The 22,255-nt window shown below is 38.8% G+C and overlaps 1 protein-coding gene across 9 annotated transcripts in view; it reads right to left on the bottom strand.

The window, feature by feature from the left end:
* The window catches only part of RERE (arginine-glutamic acid dipeptide repeats), a 466,101-nt gene that overhangs the window by 56,717 nt on the left and 387,129 nt on the right, over window positions 1–22,255 (bottom strand). The window lies entirely within an intron of this gene.

The raw sequence follows: 22,255 nt of genomic DNA, 5'->3' as shown, positions 1-22,255 counted from the left end.
TGTCTGCAATTGTATACAGTGTTCTCCTGGTTCTGCTCCCCTCACTCGGCAGTTTATATAAGTCTCTCCAGGTTATTATAGTCTGTCTGTTCCTCATTTCTTATAGCACAATAGTGTTCCATTACATTCATATACCACAACTTAACTTCTCAATATCTAAGTTCTTATATTTGTAAAATTGAGCTGGCACCTGTTGTGAGGTCCCAGGATGACTAGATTATTAGAGATCTAGTAAAGGAGAAAGGGACTTAACTAAAATAAAAGGTATCACTAGTGATTCTTTTAACCCTCAATTTTCTGTGAAATCAGGAGCCCAATCACCAAACTATATTATAGAATTATGACAAATGATTGGTTGGAACAACAGCAATAAATATGGGTCTCTTGTTGGAACAACAGCAATAAATATAGGTCTCTTAATGTTAACACAGAAAATCACAACAGTATTGCACAAGGTCTTATTTATTCCTTAGAGAATGTCAAAGAACAATCTTATATGATACAAAGAACACATTTCCTTTAATCTAAGTTCATCTTCAATGCCAAATAGGTGGCCAAAGCTCCATATTTAACAGCAAGGTGCACCTGTACTAAATATTTGCTTTCATGTATAACAAAAATACTTTATTCATCTAATAGCCTTCACCCCAAACAAAAGAAAAAACACCATGCCTGAATGAGTAACTCACTCTATCATTTCCCCTGGTTTCCAAAAATTGGGGGGGGGGGGGGGTGGAGGGGAAGGTGTCCCTCCAGAGAAAATGCCTGAAATCAGGAGATGTAGTGTCTTGTTTGAAGAATACTGAGGTCAGTGTCACTGGATGGAAGAGTAAAGGAGGCAGGAGGGGTATAAGGTTATAAGAAAAATAGGAAAGGGGGGAGGAGGTTATGAAGGGGCTTTGAATGCCAAAGAATTTTATATTTGATTCTGGAGGTAACAGAGACTTAACTGAGTAGGGAGGGGATGACATGGTAGGACTGGTCCTTTTGGAAAATCACTTTGGCAGTTGAATGGAGGATGCATTGGAGTGGGGATGGGAGATGGACTTGTGGCAGGTGGATTGGCTACTGCAATCATCAAGGTATGAGGAGATGAGAGCCTGTACTAGTGAGTGGTAGTATCAAAGGAGAGAAAGGGGCATTGTGGAGAGATGTTGCAAAGGTGAAATTGAAAGGCCTTGGAAACAGATTGGACACAGGGGGTGAGAAAGTGGGGAATAGAGGGTGACATTTAAGTTGAGAGACTGGAGGAATGAAGGATGGTGGGGCCCTCAACAGAATGTTTAGAAGGGTTCAGGGGGAAAGAGAATGAATTAAGTTTTGAACATACTTATAGTTTAAGATGTCTACTTAACATCCAGTTTGAGAAGTCTGAAAGATCATAATGGGGGCATTCAAATCACCAGCCATTTCCTATCACCTCCTGGCTTTACTTTCTAAATTTACTTTGCATTCTGATGCCCTGACATCTGCAAAGGTATGTGAGGTAAACACTGTAAATTTACTTTTCAGTTTGGAGAAGTGACTTCAGAAAGCACTGATGATATTCCATCAACACCTCTTTTCCCTCATTAAGTTTAGAAAAATCTTTTCAACAAGCAAACCAAACATATAACATACAATTCTCAGTCATGTTACTTAATAATAGCAGACCCTGCATTATACAGATGAGCATAAGCATTCCATTGGGTCTCCTCAGTTAGTAAGCTTCAATGGAGAGGGTAAGAAAAAAGTGATCGTGTTCCTGTTTTCCAACAATTTTAAATGAGGAAGAAGGTAAGGCTACTTCAGAGCCTTGAAAAAAATGAGTCACTGAAGACCACTTGTGGAAAGTCTGAGACTTATCTGGGGTGGTACCCCTATAGAACAATGATTGAACACAACATATAAAAAGAAAAAGGCAACATATTTCAAAGCCTCTGAAAAAGCTCCCAAAAGCCTTGAACACAAGGAGCTAATAACCTCAAGCCTGCTTGTCCTAATGTCCATCTACCTTCTAGATAGGTATGTCTTGATTTGACGTACAAGAGGAAGTCTAGGACCTCACAGGAGGAGTCAGCAAACTAAAATTAAAAATAACACCACCAAAGAATGGGTGATTTCCTCCTTGGTCTGTGACCACATTAACTGGCTTGGGGAAGTCACCTTATTTTCTTCACAGCTGTCCAGGCATCTGAGGCCATGGGAAGTATGTGGTGGCTAGAGAGTGTGGGGGAAGGGGTTAGGGAGAAAAAGATGATGGATGGAGAGAAGACGAATGGTGACTCAGCAAAAGTAGTATTTTTACATATAGCTTCAAAAGGGATATTATCAGGATAAATATCAGATTTTTTTGTAGATGACATTTCTTAAATTCTCTCAAGTAAATGCAAAACTTTTGGACCTCCAAATTTTAGGGAGATCTTAAATCATGGAATATAATGGAATTCTTTGGGGGTAAAGTTCCTGAGGTTTACTGGACATATAAAAAAGTGTTTTATGGAGAACTGCAGTCAAAAGGTGAAGGAAATGGGAACACAAAGCATGCAAAGTTTCTTAAGGAGAACAGTTAACTAATTAATAAATCTAATTAGCAGACTGCTAATAATTTGATAAGATTTATAGTACCTACTATTAATATAAACATACTCATATAAGCCTGGACATATATATATATGTGTATATATATATTTGACCACATATTATTACATATTTCTATCTTGATTAGAAAAACCCAGACAATATCTGCCAGGGAAATTTAGCAAATACCTCCAGTCAAATGCCTTCAAGGAATGTTAACATTAATAATTAACAGGAAGCAGGAAAACACCAGAGTAGACACAATCTCCTGGTATGAAGTTGTTTTTTTTTTAACCTGTTGTCCTTCAAGGATGTTTCAATAAGACAAAACAGAAATTCTGGCAGATGCAGTTCTATTAACAACTGGAAGGGGTTGGGGAGACTGCCTCAGGGAAGGGCTAAGAGGCTAGAGCCCTTACAACAGAGTTTTGACAAAAGCCCTGGCTCCTTTCAAGGTACTCCAGCACTGCTAATCAGTTTTGGTGGGGCTTATGAATTGATCCTTTTTTAGACTTAAGTATATACCTGAACTGTAACCGTCAAGAAATTCGAATTTGGCACTGCATTATCAAACCACAAATGTCCAAAACTAATAATGAAGCAATCTTATATGGAAACATACCTGCCTCTGACTCTGGGTGACATGTATGAGAAACTACACTAGAGAGAAGAGTCAACCTTAGAAGATCCAAAATAGAAATAAAGAGCTACCTCCTAGTTTTCAAGCTCTCCCAATCAGACCTAAAAAAAAAAAATGCATGGTGAATGGAGGAAAAGAAAAACTGCTCAGCTACAACCAAAAGCACCTTGTGTAACAACATACATTTTGAGCAACATATGAATACAACTTAATTTTAACTGTTATGAAGTATCTCTCATTGTTTCTTTCAATGTATACCTCAACAGGTCAAAACTAAATTGAAATTACCTAGAAACAAGGCTAATAATATTCAGAATTGATCCAGTAGCTTTCTCTACGCTCTTGGTTCATGTAGTAGTTTATTCCCATTCTACAGATAAGGAAACATTCAAATCTGTGATTAGATTTTATACACAGCCAATGATGTCAAATCTGGCAAGGGAGCTCTATTCCTTCCAGGAAAGGAGGATATGAAAAGTTATTAAGATACAAACCTTCCCTAGTACTTCATTGCTTCCCAGGATCCCACTCCTGATCCTTGACATATTGTCTATCTTACCTTCCTCCCTCCCTCCCTAGGGGAATCATACATGTACATGTGGGTGTGCTCTGCCCAAAGGAATATACATTTCTTTAAACAGCACACAGGGAAACAGGCTTTGATAAAAGCCCAGTGGGATTCAAATGGAGTTACCTGACAATGCCCAAGTTACTCAGGCTCTCACAGACTGGCCAATAGTAAGTCCCAGCCCAAGCCTGGGCTGGTCATTGTTTGGGTTTGGTTGGCTCAGTCAGTGTAAATTGCAAATGCTTCTGTTCTGGCCAGAAACCCTGAGGGTCTCCCTCCCTCTCCCAGGCTGACTTTTTTTTTTTGGAGTAGGTAAAGGCGGCCATTTTGGGGGACTTATTTCCTACCTAATCACTGAATGAGTGTTACCTCAGACTAACTGAGACCTGGGAAAGACCTTAGTTTAAAAAGGCCCAGGTCACCCACTTAATCAAGGTTGTATTCAGTCATCCCGACCTATGCCTGGCCACTGGTCCCAGAAGGCTCTGGAGTAGAGAGTGAGGCTGGTGACTTTGCACAGACCTCCCTCACTTAAATCCAATTCATTTGCAAGTCAATACATCACCTTTCTGATGTCACTGGTTCTCTTTAAGAACAAAGGACAAACAACATCTTGCCAAGGAAAGTTCCTCAACCAGTAAGTTCACTCCACCCTATATTTCTCACACTGGAAGTACTCCTTGCCCCGGTGGCCCCTTATTGGCAAGTACCTCCCATTTTAAGAACACCTAGGACAGCCATGTCTTCATACCTCTTCAGGCTCTGCTCAGGCCTTTCTGTCAATCATTTGCTTAATTTCCCCTCACCTGGTTTTTTCAGCTTTCAAAAAATGTGTGGTCTTCATTAGAATGCAAGCTCCCTGGCAAGGGCTGTCTTTTCTTTTTTCTACTCCTAACACTAGCACAGTACCTTATACATGCTTAGTGCTTAATCAATACTTACTGAGGGATATTTGATTAAACAGTGAAATTTCAAAATCTGAAAACATGTAAAAAAAAGTCAACATTCTAAAACTCAGCCCCAGAATTTGCTTCTCTTCTCGAGCTCCCTATTTTTGTTAATGGTACCAATGCTCACCTCAGGAGTAAGGTGATAGGAACTCCTCTCCTTCATTTCTCAATCACAAGATCCTGTCTTTTTTCCCCTCTATCCACTGTCTTGGTCCAAGTACATATAAAGTCATATCTGTGCTATCATAATAGCTTTATTTCTTTGATTCAGTGACACTGGGCTCCTTGCAGCTCCTCAAACAAAACACTCTATTGGAGCTCTGGGCATTTTCTCAGGCTATCCCCCATGTCTGGAATGCTCTCCCTCATCTCTACCTCAAAGCTTTTTTCAAATTCCAACTAAAATCTCATCTTTTACAGGAAGTCTTGTGCTTTTCTTCCCTTAATTATTTCCTATTTATTTTGTATATGGTTTGTTTGTATGTATTTGTTTACTTGATACTGACTAGGCCAAGTAGTAAGACAAAGATGTAATATGGTAGAAGTTTAATTAAAAAGGAATTTTTAAAATTGGATAGGTGGTAAATACAATAAAATAAGAGAGTTTACAAAGTGTCAATTGAAATTATGACTCAGGATATCTATGTTTTCTTTATCATTAACATGCCATAACATAGTATATGTCCAAAAAATATTAAGATAAGAAAAAGTTCCATTACTCAAGTTAGTGCCCTGGGTTAAGGGTCTCATCCTTAATGGCCACAAAGTCAGCCCCATCTGGTTTTGTTGACATAGGAAGAGGGATTCTCTGAGTTTACTCAGAGAACAAAGAAGCTGTTAGGTCCAGGCTCTTTTGGTTGATTAGTTCAGGCCCTGACCCTTATTGAGGTTATTAAATGATTATCAATATCTTTCCCCATTAGGTTGCAAGCCCCTTGAGGACAGGGACTCTTTTGCCTCTATTTGTATTCCCAGTCCTTAAGCATTGTGCCTGGCACACAGTAGGCACTCAATACATGTTTACTGGCTGACTTTATACCTGTTAGCCCTACTATTTTGCTCCAAAGCTCTTCAAAGGCACTGGCTTCAGACTGTCCTTAAACCAATTATTTTATTGAGCTGCTTCTCAGTTCATGGTCCCCAGTGATCACAGGATAAAATTCAAATTCCTTACATTGAGTCAAGGCCCTTCACAGCTTAGCCCCAATGTACCTTTCTAACCTTATCTGCCCCAAATCACTTCTTGGGGAATGGAACTGATTCAAACTGAAAGCTGGGCACCTTCCCTCAGGTTTAGTAGAGGGCCATGCTGCATTACGGCCTAGCTCCATCCATTCTTCTGTTTACTGATCAGACTCCACTGTGCTACAGAGTGCTGCCGACCCAGGCTGAGAAGGCTTCCCCACCCTTTGTATTCCCTGGGCTCTCAGAGAGTGCAAGGGTGATTTAGAGCAGGGTCCTCTGGCAAGCCTGTAAGGTCAGGAGCTGCCAGAGTGCTGAATGGTGGTGGGCAGTGGGGAAGTGGATGCTGAGTGAGCATGAGGGATTAGGGGATACTGACTGCCTTCTGTGCTATTAGTTCATTGACATGTTACCTTATTTGAGTTCATGGGTGTCCTAGACCATGAAGATAGCTGAAATAGATTTATCTGTTGTTTATTTGTTGTGCATAATTCCTGTTTCAGTTTTAAGACGTCATGAGGAGCAGAGAAAAAGTCTAGTCTTCCAACTTGTGTGTGACCCAGGAAGTAAAAAGATAGTTTAAAGAGGAATAATTTATTGCCTTGTGTTCCTCTGCTGTTGCATTGAATTAGTATTTAAAGCTTATTATTTCTTTTCCACTAAAGTCCTCTACAGCTGCCTCACCATGGTAGAGTGGTGATCCTGGGTCCATGAGGGCTAAGTCTACACAGTATAAGTTCTGAGAGGTTCTAGAAAATTACAGACTTCAAGGATGGGCCCAATGATGGGGCAGCAAGACTGCTGAGTATGAAGTGGCTCATTACACAGTTAACCTGAGGATGATGAAATTTTTGGCTGTAGTCTTTCTCTAAGACTAAGTCCCATTTAGGGATTTAACCTATGGGCTTCAATCTATGTCAACTGATCTAATCAAAATCATGACCAAATGCAATTCCGGAGGAAGGATGATGAAGCCTGAGAGATGTGATGGACTCAAGGTACAGAATGAGATATGCATTTTTGGACATGGCCAAGATAGAGTTTTATTTTACTTGATTACATACATGATGTAGTTTTGTTGGGAAGGGGGGGGGAAAGATTTGTCAGAAAAGAAAGAAAAATAATAGATGTTAAATGAAGAATTTTAAAGAAATGTACAGAAAGAAAAAGGAAAGTCAAAAGGAAACACAAAGCTTGTGCAAGTTCCATGTTGAATTTATTATATATTTAGGAAAATCAAGTTGTATAGCATAGATTCACAGCTTCATTTACAATTTTTTTCTAAATTCTACTTTGTATATGAAAATGCTCTAAAATGAGCATTTAGTGTTTTAAGTTCAAAATTAAAAACAATCTGGGTTATTTGAGAGAGGATGCATCCCGTTAATATCATAGATACCTGAAGAATTTAAGTCTTATTTTATATTATACAACTTTGGGATGTCTCCCCAAATAAGCTCCTCATAAACAAGGGGATGGTTCTTTGTACCCCCCCACATCATCTTGTATATAGTAGCCATTGGATGATTATTTGCATAGGCATATTCCACTCCAAAGACCATTTTTACAATTAGTACAAAAGAATCAAATCCACTTCAAGGCTGCTCTGAGCATTGCTTGACTGTAACATTGGGCCTATGGAATTAACTGCCTCTTATAAGTGCTGTTTTCCCAGAAATTATTTAGCAGTGTTATATTGGGTTTGCCTGCGGTTTTCTCTCTGAGCTCATGTCCATAAAACCAATGCTTTTTGATATTAGATTTTACTTGCAAGTTAGTGGTATATATTGTATGCATTCAGTCTTTTACATAAAGGATGATCAACTAACTGTGAAAGGCTTAGCTACTCTGATCAAGACAATGATCCAACACAATTCCAAAGGACCCGTGATGAAAAATGCTATCCATTTCTACAGAAAGAATGCAGAACTGTAACTGTAGATAGACACTTTTTTTTGCCTATATTTTCTTTTGCAACATGTAATATGCTTTGCATGACTTCACATGTATAATCAATATCAAATCACTTGTCTTCTCAAGCAGTGAGGAGGCGTAGGAGGAAGAGAGAGTTTAGACCTCGAAATTTTTAAAAATGATAGTTAAAAAATTTTACATGGAATTGGGAAATACTTAACAAAGTAAAGAAAAATCTAGTTTAAAAAATATTTTAAGCAGCCCTTGCCACCTGAGAAACGAGGAAACTAGGATACTTACTGCAAACCCATGATTTTTAACTCAAGACACACACAAATTTGGCACTAGAACTATTAGTAAGTACATCCAGTCCAGTTCCTACTTGCTAATTGTTGATGCAACTACATCACTTCCTCATTTATTAAATGTGTTAGGTAACTGCCCACCAAAACACATATTTAATCTGCATCAGAACAAAGAAGCGTGACCATGGGGACAATGATCAAAAGACCACAGAATTTTAACTGTGGTAATTATGGGTCTGGATGAATCATTCAGCCTTGTAATGAATCAGGGAATCAAGGTATAAATGTGTACACTAATGACCTAACCTTAAAATTACTAACATATGTTCTATATATTAAAGGTTTGCTACTGTCTGTCAACAGCTGGGGATAATTTTTGTTCCATTACTCTAGGCTAAAGAACAAAACACTTTATTTACCACGTTGTATCATATACATTTTTTCTAAAAAGTTCAAATTGGGAGAGAATAATAATTTGTTTTAAGGAAACCACCACTATCTCTACATATCTGAAAACTGATTAAGAATATACTGTATAAGATGGCCAAAAATTATAAGCACCAGAATTGTTAAATCAATAAAAATAAGACAGAATAAAGGAGATGGAAAAGCTTCAGGTGCTAGGAGTCTGTCCTCATGTCATCATAAAAATGGTCTAAGTGAAGTAATGCATCCTACAAAAGCATTCAACACAATGTACAGGTCCCACCATATGCTTGTGGAGTAGCCAGCTGGTATGAAGCAACTTGACAATGATGGACGTCTTTCAGCAGGCTGTTCCTTGGCTGGTCCTCTGCAGAGACAAAATGCCTCATCTTGCTCAAAGTAAGGGTGGCTCAGAACCAAAGCCCTGATGTCCTGGTTGTCCATTTCACTTAATGTAAAAGCAGTAGCTATGGCTGTCATTTCGTCAGAGTGGTCTAGAGTCAGAACGTGATCCTGACACCCCTAGCAAGTGCAAATATGAGAAAACAGCACTCTTCACTAGCACGCAAAAAGGATCCACAGGTACAACCATCTGTGGGTTCAACTAAGCTACATGGACTTATCGTGAGGGTTGTATCATATGAGAACATTCAGAGACTAGAAATTTGGAAATCATCTAGTACAGCCCTCTTAGGCTGCATGACTGCAGAGCTAGTATTAGAACTGAGGTCCTCAACCACAAATCCAATACTCCTCCTCTACGCCACTCAACCTGAAGACCAAATGGCGTCACATCTGTTAAAAGGGCTAGATCTGTACAGTCCTGTGTCCATGTAAATGTAAAGTAAAATGCAGTGTGCCAGTATTGCCCAGTAAAAGAAGCACTGAAATCAGTTACAAGATTGGGGTTCAAGTTCCAGCCATGACCTAGTTTCTAGTGCCGTGACTATGAAGTCCTTCAAGTATCAGTTTCCTCAGGGGAAATAAAATGTAGCTAATAATGTGAATTACCAACTCCATGGGGTTGTGTTAAAGAGTAGTACAACTCTAACATTTTATGGAGCTACATGAATGGGAACAATTATTATTTACTGAACAGTCACAACTGTGTAGAGGGACCCAAATACGAATTTTAAAATTTCTATTTTATTTTTAAGACTTGTATACTCTCTCCAAAATGTAATACTCTCCCCTCAGACCTACCTGACAAGCCTGAGGGTGAGAATATAGCTTGATGACTACCATCATGACAGGAAGCAAGCCTGTAAGGTAAAGCATTTAATTTTTCTGTACCTGTGACTATAGATCCAAGCCTTCTGCATATGCATAGAGGTGCCAGAAGGAATATGAAGACAGTCTTAGCTGCCTTATTAGAAAGCACAGATGGTATTATCCTAAAAAAATCAAAAAGTTCCATATACTTTGTTTCTGTCTTCCTCCCACCCCACCCCCAGGCAGCTTTGGCACAATGAAAAGGGCACCAGCTCTACAGTCCTAGGCCCTGGGCTAAAACCCTGCCTCTGATCTCATCTCGGGCAAGTTGCTCAACCTTCCTAGGGTTCTAACACCAGGAGGTTTGGACTAGATAGCCTTGAAGGGTTCTTACAACTCTAGGTCTACAATCCTATGAAAGACAGACAAGAAAAGCAAGAATACAAGGGTGTAGAAAATTAGTTAAGTTTGTGTGAATTCCCAGCTTCCTCTCCCTACCTGGAAAAGGCAAAGCAGAGTGGGATCTAACAAAATGGAGCAGCTTGTATGAAGAAGCTCTGGCAAGACTTACCTTTTAAAATCATAAAAATGGGGAACAAAATGAGGCTTATGGGAAACAAATCTAATCAAACCCTGAACGGTAACAAAGAACAAGAGAAACATTTTTATTGTATCACAGGCCACACTCTGGCCAAGAGCCCAGAATTTTCATTGCAATTTTTCTAAGAAAAAGAGACCTGACAATAGCATTACCAAGGCGCTAGCTGAGGATATCTTATGGCACAACCAAAATTTGTGGGAGGTCAGTCTTTCAGGAAGTCAAAAACCCAGCATGTGGAAAGAGTTAGAACTTTTATGCAGTCGGAATGGTTTTTAAACATGACTACTTGTTCCTGTTCTGAAGTCTCAGAGCTTCACAGATCATTAAAGGAAAAAGAAAGGCACAGTTGGGGAAGTAAATCAAAAGTTCCTCTGGGATGTACAAATGCTTACTTGGAACATGCTTTAGGGCACAAATAGTCTCCATATTAAACAAAAGGAAGGACTTTTCAAAATAGAAGAGGAAAACGATTTCTCATTTTATTATAAGCCAAGCATTTTCTTGCTGGTTTAGAGGTTAGATGTTATATACAGTGATTCCATTCCGGCTGCGAGCTGGGGGAAAAAGAACTCTAAGTGGGCACAAAATAAAACAGAAAAGTCAACTGGGAGGAGGAGCTAAGGGGCAATGACACAATTTGTGACATGTTTTTCTGCTGCTTCAATTCAACAAACATTTATTAAATGGTTACTATGGTGGATAACTTGCTAGGTATTGGGGGACATACAAATAACTGAGAGAAAACACAATGCCGCTCTCCTGGAACACATTTTAGCCTCATTCTTTCTCTCATTCATCACTGAAAATGATATTCCAACACCAAGGGGCACCTCAATTGCATCTGTACTGGGACATAAGGAAAGCTAAGGGAAACAGAGGATTGAATGCATAACAAACATAGTACACACTTCTGAAGGATAATTCAGCTGTCATAGTGCCAGTAGAGGGAGGCCTAGATTAGAAAACTGGAAAGAGAAGTCAGCTTTGTTTGTTTTCAGAGCACCAGCACCACATTGGGGTCTGTAACCTCCTCTGCCCCTGCTCATGTTTATTCCTGAGGGAAATGCTAGAGCGTATCCCAGGTCCAACACCTAAATTAATTCATCAATTACTATCTACAGTAGGGGCTGTTCGTGGCAGAAAGTAGGACCACAGACCTAAAATAGTAACTTCTATTAATGGCTGTTTTGGGGGAGTGCTCTGAGGGATGGAGTTTAAAGTAGCTATCTGACCTGGCAAATTTACTTCCCAATATATCACTCTTATGATGAAATCTACGGATCCCTATAAAGCGTGACATATTTCCTGCGTTTGTTTAAAAGAAAAACAAATTTAGCTTTAAATAATTGGTTTGAAGCCAAAGCCCCAAGCACAAATGAAGACATATGTGTACTAAATTATCATGATTTTAATCTCAACCAGTTACAGAAACATATAGAAATAACAGAATTGGGCACCAATTAAGTGCCAAGATAGTGTGGATATTATCCCTGTGGAGAGTTTGGTTTAGAAGATGGCAATTAAAGCCAATGGTCTGTTCCACAAAGAACAAACATTTTATTTCATGCATGGTTGTGTTCTGGACACAAAAATAGGACAGTCTGGCCACCAGCAATCTCTGCTCAATCCCAATTCAGGGCTAGGATGGTCAGTCTTGGATGTTGCCGTTGCACCCGTTATTCTACTTGATAAATCTTAAAATGCTGTGTGCCTAAGCTGAATATCTGGCCCCAAAAAGGCACAAATGATTGAGGGTCATTTCCTCCTCATGTGACCTAAAAGCCCGTTACTATTTTCTTATATACTTACATTTTAATTTTTACTTATCTGTATATGGTCTTATCTCTTTCGAACTAGACTGCTAGGCTCCTTGGGGACAGAGTCTCCATTTTATTCACTTTTCTATCTTGTTCAGTGACTAGCACAGTGCAATGTACAAAGTAGGCATTCAAATAAATGTTTGCTCAATAAAAGAACAAAGTAAGATTTCACAAATGAAGCACAGACAAGTATGGAACATCTGCATTATTCTTTTGAGGAAAGGCCTTTAAAAAAAAAAAAAAGGATTTTTTTTTCAAGATAGCACAATGGATAGGGAGTGGCCTTAGAACCAGGAAGCTAAGTCAGGTCAACAAGCATTAAGTACTTACTGTGTGACAGGCACGGTGGTAAGCTGCTAGGGATACAAAGAAAGAAGAAAAGTCCCTGTTCTCAAGGAACTCCGGGTCTAATGGAAGAGAGAGAAGAATCAGCAGGACCCTGACCTGGCTCAGGACCTAACAGAAGGGGGTAGCATCTGGCCAGGGCACAGATAACTCTGACCTGTGATAAAGATAGGTGACTGTGCAAGAGGTGACATCTTCTCTGTAGCCTTTGTGTGAAATCACAAATCTCACATACAGTTTACTTTTGCAAAAGTATGTATCAAAATCCACATTACTTTCAAAGCTTGACTGTTTCCTTATGAACTGCCCCTTTTTAAAATTTAATTTTTTGTTTTAACTATCAAAAATTTATCATCTCCTTCCTACCACACCCTACATTAAAAAAAGCAACAAAATACTTTTAATAAATATGCAATCAAAACAAATTCCTGAACTGATCATGTTAAAAAATGATAGCTATTTCAACCATAATTCCAGAGACGTATATTTTTGCTTCTTGTAGCTTGGCTCATAGTGTCGCTGTAGTCCAGGGGTTCTAAACCTGGGATCTGTGAACTTAAAAAAAAAAAAATACTGGCTTTTCCAAACTGCCAAAGCATTCTGTGACACAAAAAATGGTTAAGAATCCCAGCTATAACCTAAAATGTCCAGCTCTACTAAAATTTTTACTGTCTTTAAAAGCCTAGCTCAAATTTTTCTTCCATGACATTCAGCCTTCTTCCAGGTCCTCTGAGTTTTCTGCACCACACACTATTTAGCATATACTTTTAGTTTCTCATACATTTTACAATAGTTTCATTTCTTTTCTGCAAATAGACTGGGTTCCTTGATGGCAGCAATTCAGTTATAAAGGAAATATGGTCTACTTAGTTCCTTTCCTGACCACGCAGTTGGCCAGTTCAATGCATACAGCCTAAACCAACCAACAGAACCAGAAGAGGCTGAACAGTTCGTTGCACAGAGTTGGCACTGAATAAATGTTTATTGGACTGATGAGACAATAAAGTAATTTTATTACGCAGGTGCCTTGGTGGCACTATGGCATTTTTTGTTTCTAGATTCTACCATGTTGTTGAGCAAAGATGTGGTTTGATACTTGAGAATTAATTTGAAATTAGCTCCACCCAGTCTGGTCAAGTGGACCAGACAGGCTTAACTCAATGAATGATTTCGACAATATGGACAAAAAATGTAAATACTCTCTACATAGCTGGTACTATATTAGTCAAACTTAACAACTAAGATACTAAGTATGCTATCAAAGAATATATAGACTCTATCTAGTAGGCAGAATTCACATGTCTAATGCTTCTGAGTTCACTTCCACAAAACAGGGACAGGGCACACTGGGCATAGACCTTCCTCCCAATAACTATTCAAGCAGGAAGTATAAACAGGTAGTATGAATGCCCCCAATTTTACATATGAGAAAACCAAGGTTCAGAGAATTTTAATGACTTGCTCATAATCATACAGTTAAGTAAATATTGTAGTCAGGATGGGAGAAATAGCCTGAAATAGTCTAGCTTCCTGCACTCTTCTTTCCATTGAATCATGTTCCCTCTTTACTTTTAAGGTAGAGGTCCAAAATAAACAAAATGATCTAATGAGCTGATATTACTATTTGCCAACTGGACTTCTGCTCATCTTTCATAAAATAGAAACCAAATGCAAATGGAATCAACCTTTGTCCATGGAATTCAGAGCATCTATTTTCTTGTACATGCTATGCTCTCTCTGTGCTACCACATCATTATCTATGAGAACAAGTTTGGCACAGGGAAGAGAAGGGGACTGCTTTCCTGGTTTCGAAGGTGAGTTTATTATTTCCTCTTTCAAAGAAGAGGAAAATTGCAGTTTGATGCTTCAGATTAATTAAAATCCCATCTGGAGAAATCAGGCATAAGTTAACTTTTACACCACTCCAACTTCATTCAAATCTTGGATACAATTTGTACTGGCTATATATAGTTTTGATTTGCTTCAGAATCAATAAATGAAGGAGACCTGTCTCTGATCCTCAAGGTTAAATTATTTTTCTTCCAAATTTCAAAGTATTATTCAAAACCAAAATATTTTCCTAAATTATAAGAGATCATTAACCTCTGAAATGAATCAATTAAAGTCTTCTAAACAGCAGAGGTCTGAAAAGGACATGAAGATGTAGGCATTCCTACTCCCTGGATAAAAGATAATCTGATCTTTGCCAGAGGAAGAATGTATCTAAGTCAATAATTCACAAGCCCCCAAAGAGCAGTTAGGTGATTATACTACACTCCTATAAAATCCTCTTATACTAAGAAATACAAAATCATCAAGTAATAACTGCCTCATGCAACAGTAACGCAGAAGGCAACTTATCATTGCTGAGCCAGTTTCTTCCAAATGTTATATTGGATGAAAGGCTGGACATCAGGATGGACACTTGTTAAAAATAAAAGTGTCCCCGGGACCTTTTCTTCTAGGGCAACTCAGAACCAGAACAACAAACCACCACAGCAAGAAAATGCAAAGGTCCAAGATTTCTTCCCTGGAGCTTCATTCTGACCATGCAGACAATTCCAGAGAATGCATTACCAAGGTAATTAAACAGCCTAAGAGAGTGAATTTCTAACAGATGGAAAGGGGAAGAAATCCATAAATGGTCATGTGATACTGCCAGATCCACTAAACACATGAGAGGAGTCCCTTAGAGATGAGAGATGCCCATCTCTAGTGGGCATCTTTTACACTAAAGATTTGCTTCCCAGGTTATTCTGAAAACAAACTGCAATTGGCTAATGACTATCTGTTATTGATAACAATATGTTATCCTCAGCTCACTAAACCTGCTGAGAAAAACAATGGATCTCAATCTTACAAGTAACCTAGAAGACAGAACTGTGGCACAAAAGATGTACCTGATTTACTGGCCAGGATAAAAAAGAACAGGAAAGTCCAGTGCTGACACCATGTACCCAGGCCCTAGTTCTTACTCTGGATGTTGTTGCTAACAATGTTTTTCTCTATATTATTCAAGCACGAAGCCTATGGCATAGGCAGTCAAAGTTTTAAATGCTTTCAAAAAAGCATCATTTTAGCAGACTACAGAAGAGAATGAACTCACACAAAGAAAAAAACCCAAGAACACCAACAACAAACAAAAAAACAAACCCAGAGAATTTGCCTTGAAAACTAGGTGGTCTGAGCCCATCCACAGGGCTGCTAATTACACATAGCATTCCTTCCCCCCTTCCCCCTCCCCCATTTACTTTCATAAATCAATTTGCAAAATGTTTTTTACAGGCATTATCTCACTTCATACTGATAGTAATTCTAGGTTAGACATCACATTCACTTCAGGGATAAGGAATCAGTCTTGGAAAGGTACTGGTGGAAATTCAAAGACATGTAAGACAGAATCCCCCATGCTAACCAGGAACATGAATTAAAACAGCAGGGACCTAAACCCAAAGAATATAACTAAAGTTAAACTCTTACATGGCAGCTATCACATAAACTGAAATAGACTAGCTCAATTCATGGCAAATCAAACCTCACCAAAAAAACCAAAAACCAAAACCCTACCACCACCATCTATACATGTATCTTTTATAGAGGTACAGAATACAAAAGGCCAAGACACTTTGCATACAGAAAATGACCAAAAGTATAAAATAAACAGGTGATCTGCAGTTCCCTTCTATGACAGCACTGATGCTTTGGAGACTACAAAGCCATAATCTTGATCTTTAGAGAAGTAGTATGTTAGATAGACTGAGAAAGACTCCCACTGGCAAAATATTGCCAAAGCAGAGAGAAATGACAAGGTCTCCAGGGAATAAAAAAAAAAAAACTAAGAGAAATAAAGTTATAAGAAAACTGAGGACAGTGGGGCTACTCCCTGCCTTTACCCCAGGAGAGCTGGGCCTCCTACAGCTACCTATAAGAGACAGGGGCTTCTTCTCTTGAGGTCACAGAAATCAGGGCATGGTTAACTATTAGAAAACTAGGTCAGAAAAGATTTAAAAAACAAACCCCCAAACCCCCCTGAGCCCACAGTAATTTGTGGTTTGCTCAACAAAATTAATTTGTGAGTGCCATCATTTCAGATAAAATACTAATTACTTAGGATCAGTATACAAAGTAAACCTTTTTTACTTTTGTACCTCCCCAGCACTTAAATGTGTATGAAATTTTGTTTGGAGATTCTTAGGCAAAAATTTTTTTTAAGTTAAGTTCCTTAAAATATGTGCATGCACATACATATATCCTTTAAGAGTAATATTTTAGTCATACATGTGTATTTATTTCTAAAGAACTTATGATTAGCACTTCAAAGTAGAAATAGTTCTATGGAGTTTAAAAAGTTGAAAATCACTTATTTATGATATAAAATGTTGACTGAGCACTGAGTAGATAAATATACTGAATAGCATGTAAGTAATCACAACTTATAAGTCTTTTTAAAGACCATTTCAACCCTTCCATTTGTTTTACTACGCCTATAAAGAGGCAGTCTGCATAGGCCTAACGGCCATAAATGTCTCCATCTACAAGTAATATGGGTACCCACAATCCAGTCAAATCATTAGGAATACAGGTTATTGAAGACCCACAGCAAATAAATATCTCCTTCCTTGTAAACAGCTTTATGCTCAATGCTATTTAAAAAGTTCATGGTGTTCTTCATTTGAGCATAGTTTCTACAGGTTAAGCATTTCATAAAAGTAAATTACTTTTTCAGCTATGCCATTTCTGATGCACAGAGAAAGTCTGGGATGTTCTGAGTGGGAATAAGGTTTTTAGGAGATCAGATAGCGAGGCCCAGTCAACTAAATAAGCTACAAAGTTGTAAATAAAAACCAGACTCCTCCCTCCCCCAGGTGCAGCCTCTCCCAACACCCACACTAAGTATTTCTGTTATGAAAATTGCTTAATGTGCAAAAGAAAAAACCAAAACAATCCTTTTCCTTGGTGTTCTTGCTTCCATCTGGACTCTAGGCCAGTAGGTGATCCTTTAGAATTAACCAGCAATGGGTTTTAGGTCATCAGACTTAATAGACTGAAGTCTAGTTCCTGTGTTGAACAGAAATAAGCCTTCTATGCTGTAATGGCTATAGGATAGCTGTCCTTGCTGCCAAAAAGTGGTGCCTGTTTATGTTGGCAGCCATTTGTATTCCTAATGGAAAATTTCAGCTCTGTCTCTATCAGTGCTGGACCAAATTATTAAGGAAAAGAAAAGATATAAATGCTTTCTCCCTCCTTCTTCCCTGCCCTTCCCTCAACCTGATCGTCTCTTGAAATGCTCACATAGTTTCTCCAAAAGGAGTCAATGAAATTACACCCAAGAAACCCTGTGCCAACACAAGACTACAGGTAATAGAACAGATAAGATTTAGAGGTAGAGTCCACAGATCATCTAATCCAATTCTCTCACTTTACAGGTAAGGAAACAAAGGGTCAGAAAAGGAAGTGAAGGCAGCATGAGATGATGGAAAGTGCCCTGGATCAGAAATTTGAAGTACTTGGCTTAAATCCCAGTTCTGCCATTCTTCACCTTAGGTCAGTCACTACCTCCTTTCGGGCCCCAGGTTTCTCATCTGCAAAATGAGGGGCTTCAACTCCACCACCTCTAAGACGCATTAGAGAATTAAACTTAAATTAAATGTTTTCCAAAATTCCAGATGACAGAGGTAACATGTAACCAAGGTCTTCTGATTTCAAATCACCCCAGCAAGTCGTCTGACATATGTGAGTAAGCCACAGCAGTTGTGGTAGTACCAACCTCACAGGGCTGTTAGGAGTGGCTACACAGGTTAGTGATTAACAAAACCATGAACTTGGAGTCAGAAGACCTGGATTCAAATCCCATCCCTGACACTGACCATATGACTCTGGGAAAATCACTTAGGCTCACAGTTTCCTCATGTGTAAAATGAAGGGGCTGGACCATAAGGCCTCTAAGGTTTCTCTAAATCTATGATCCTATAAAATCAGATGAAACTATATACATGTAAAGTGCTTTGCACACTTTAAAACACTATAAAAATGTCAATTATCACAGCTGCTGCAGTCATCACCACCACCTCATTTAGGGGAAGTCCATCATTCAAAATAAAATGCTTCCTTTAAGAAAGTAAGATAGTTTTATTCTAGTATTAGTCACATATCAAGCCTCTAGGTCAGAGTTCAAGATGATGGCAGTGATTTTACTGTGGAACCAAAACATTAGGGGCCAAGTAAAAGAAGAAGTTATGTTAAGAAGCTTCACTTGCTGCTCATGACAATTTATATCATCCCAGTAAAAGGGAAGAAATAATCCACTGGACTTTGCTTCTGAATGTGCTGGACTGCTTAGCAGAGCCGCAGGCAGTTTTGGCAGGAGAGGTCTGAGTTTTAAGTCCAATGACCTTCTCCAGTGCTATGCGCCTGATATGAGACATCAGCTCTTCAAATCACCCACCTGTTCAGGAATCCCATACTGTAGATTAGGTAACATGAGATTAAGCATTACTGAAGCCAGAATTAAGACTGTTTATCTAAGACCACAAACCGAAGTTACATAAAACTTAATGCTGCAACCTCACACTGGAGTCATCCTGCCTCCCAATATTAACAGAACTTGGCTTAGTGAGTCCTTGGGTTGTTTCCCAATAGAATTTATTTTTTACTAAGCGAATTTGCTGCCTGAAAGAGCTATTTTGCCTAAAGAAAAGAACAATGCATATTCAGTAGTTAGGTACATATTTCAGAAACTACATTCCCAGAAATATGACTAAAACACAGGTGGCTGATTTTCATGTTGTTTCCTGAATTGAAATTTTAAATCTCAGATCCCTGGCAGTCATTTAGCTCTGATTTAAAAATCACTAAAAACAGCTATCATTTCACTGAGCTCTTGGTAACTGTTACATCCTACAATCAAATGTTAAGTAAAGACATTTTTCTTACTTTTAAAAACGAAACTTTATTGATATATTTTATATTTGCATCACCTTCATTTCCCAATTTCTCTCTCCTCTCTATTCCTCCCCCTTGAGAACCATCCTTTTAACAAAAAATAAAAATAAGAGGGGAAAAAATGGTTCAGAAAAACTAACCAGCACATTAACCAAGTTCTATATTATTTGTAGTGTTCCATATTCACAGTCTCCCACACCTGCAAAGAAAGGAGGCAAAGGATAGAAAGACACATTTTCAATGGAAAAAATCAGGATGAAAGTGAGATTTATGTCTTCATAACCCACTACTCTGACTTTTCAGAAAGAACAAGCACTGCCTACAGACTCCTTAAGTCTGAAAGCAGAGGGCTTTCCAGTCGAGTTCATCTCAGGCCACAGATAGCCCCATCCTAAGTGCTGCCCAAATGAGAGCAGAGGGCAGGAGAGGTTCAAGGGCACGTCTGCTCTCTCCTCCTCCTGTATCCCTCCAGAGACTAAGAGTATTGGTTTCATGACACTGCCTTACTCTAAATAAGCCAAAAGGCAGAGATACTTGTCTTTTTTCTAAACCTTGTTTGTTTCCAAGACAAGGACTGTGATGCCAACCCAGAGTAAATGTTCACTGTCTACTGTCCATACAACCTAATCAACTGAGAATATAATTTACATACAAACCAAGATTTATCTTATTTTTAAAATCCAAATGCCAGGTTCTGAAAACTTTCAGAGTTTCCAGAGGAATTTCTGGAGATGAATGAATTTTATAGTCAGCTGATGGGATTTATTTCACCACTTTCTGAGAAACTGTAAAGCATTTCAAAGACAAACAAAAATGATTTGGGGATTATCTACTCTTTTGGATTATTCGTGTCATGTTCCAAGGCAAATAATCCCAAAATGACAGTAGTAATAGTCCTATTTTTTTCAGGAAAGTAAACTAATCAAGAGTAGTTGTGTAAATAATATAAAGCCCAAATGTGAATCTGTGGCAGAGCTTGAAACAAAGCCCAAGGGATGTAATTCTCAATCTCTTGCTCAGAAGCCTAGCTCACAGGACATTTATTTTGATTTATACAAATACACTTATCACTATGGCCTCTGATGTGGTTTGGGCCAAGCAGTGTCTGCAGAGAGAGGGTCAATAACTAAAGTAAACCTGGAATGCTCTGCCAAGATTTCTACATTTAACAATACAAAAAATTAAATGACTTTGTCTACCTCATATATGTATTGAGAGCTATGAGAATGAATGAGGAAATACGAGAGTGAAAGTGTAAAAGATTGAGAGACAAAAGTCAAGAGAAAAATTGTTGAGAAAAGGATAAAGACAAAGACTGAATACAGACACAACCAGAATGCTAAAGGGCCTACATGAGGTTTTACTTGCATATATTCTTTTGGGTATGATGAGGTTAACACAATACCAATTCAACTAAAACCTCCAGAACCATGTTGGTTTTCCTTAATCAAGACCAGCATTCCCATTTCAGCAGGGGGCATCTCAGAAGAGCCCGGTTTTAGTTCCTATGAAACCAATATAGAAATCTAAAAAAGAGTAAGACAACTGGGCATGCACATACTCCCCAGGAACCTCTCCGATGTCCTCGCATCAAAACGAGCTAGTAACAGTAGGAGGCTTCCTCACCAGAACTTCAAGATACTCTAATGGCTTGGCATTTCTCTGCATACTCTTTAGTGTTTTAGAAAGACTACAAGAGATTTTTACAAAGCCAAAATGGAACGCTCAACAAAGTAAAGTACCACATTTTGAGTAAATTACGAGTGGGGGAAAAAGGAGACAATTCAGTTCTTTTCGTAGGCTGAGTGTTTGTTTGTGGTAGTGTAACATCACTTCATGCACACCTGGGGCTGAAGAAGTCCTGGCTCTAGCACTGTTCCCCATATTTCACATCCTGAGGACAACAAATGCCAGAATGGGTACTCTGGGGAACAAAGCAATTTCCCAGCTTTTGACAGGATCTGATCAGTCGTGCACAAAGGAGATGCTTGAAGCCCATGGAGATGTCACAAAATACTATAGTTCTCTACAAGGACAAGAATAGCACATAGGTCTGCTGACCCTCCATCAGAGAAGGCAGGCTTTTCAGTTGCTGTTATACCTTTCTGGTATTTCAAATCACTGGGAAGTGAATCTAATAAAAAGAAGGGAAATGTCGAAAGTGTGTAGAACACTGAAGTTTTAGTGTGAGAAAGGGGTGTGCCTTTAATAACTAATCTTCTAAAAGACATTTACTCATAAGCAAGTTCTTAAACAAGCAAAGCTGGCTGCCTACAAATTTCCTTCACCTTCTGTACCAGGAGAGAAATAACCTTTGTCCTCCCTCTTATGGGCTGTGAATGATTAGCTGGGGTGTACTGACAAATAAAGAGAAAGAAAAATGGTGCCTGGAGGCCAGGATGCTTATGGTTTACCACATTGCTCATCAAATCAAGGCAGAATTCTTCAGACATCTACAGAAGGGTTTTTTTGAGTCTAGACCTGTGATTTCATTGATAGAGGGAACCCCTATGAAGATATTCCCCCCATCAGGGTAGATCAGCACTATTTTTGCAACTTAAAGACATAAGAAAGTTGCCTGGGGCATTGGGAGGTTAAAGGACCTGCCAGCCAAAGGTCAGCCTTCTCTCCACATTATGCTGCTTCTGTGTAACATGTAACAGGAATATTTGTAAGGAACTAACAATGTTATACAAGAGAGAATCTTCTAAAACTCCAAGGGAATTTTTACGGTATTAGAAGCTCAAGACTGCACTAAGACCTTTGGGATGCTAACGCCCCCCCCCCCCCC

This window comes from Petaurus breviceps, unplaced genomic scaffold, assembly GCF_028583685.1.
Source record: "Petaurus breviceps papuanus isolate PSGF00001 unplaced genomic scaffold, PetGlider_PUasm1.0 91041, whole genome shotgun sequence".
In the NCBI taxonomy this organism is placed as follows: Eukaryota; Metazoa; Chordata; class Mammalia; order Diprotodontia; family Petauridae; genus Petaurus; species Petaurus breviceps.
This window is presented reverse-complemented; position numbering and strand designations above follow the sequence as displayed.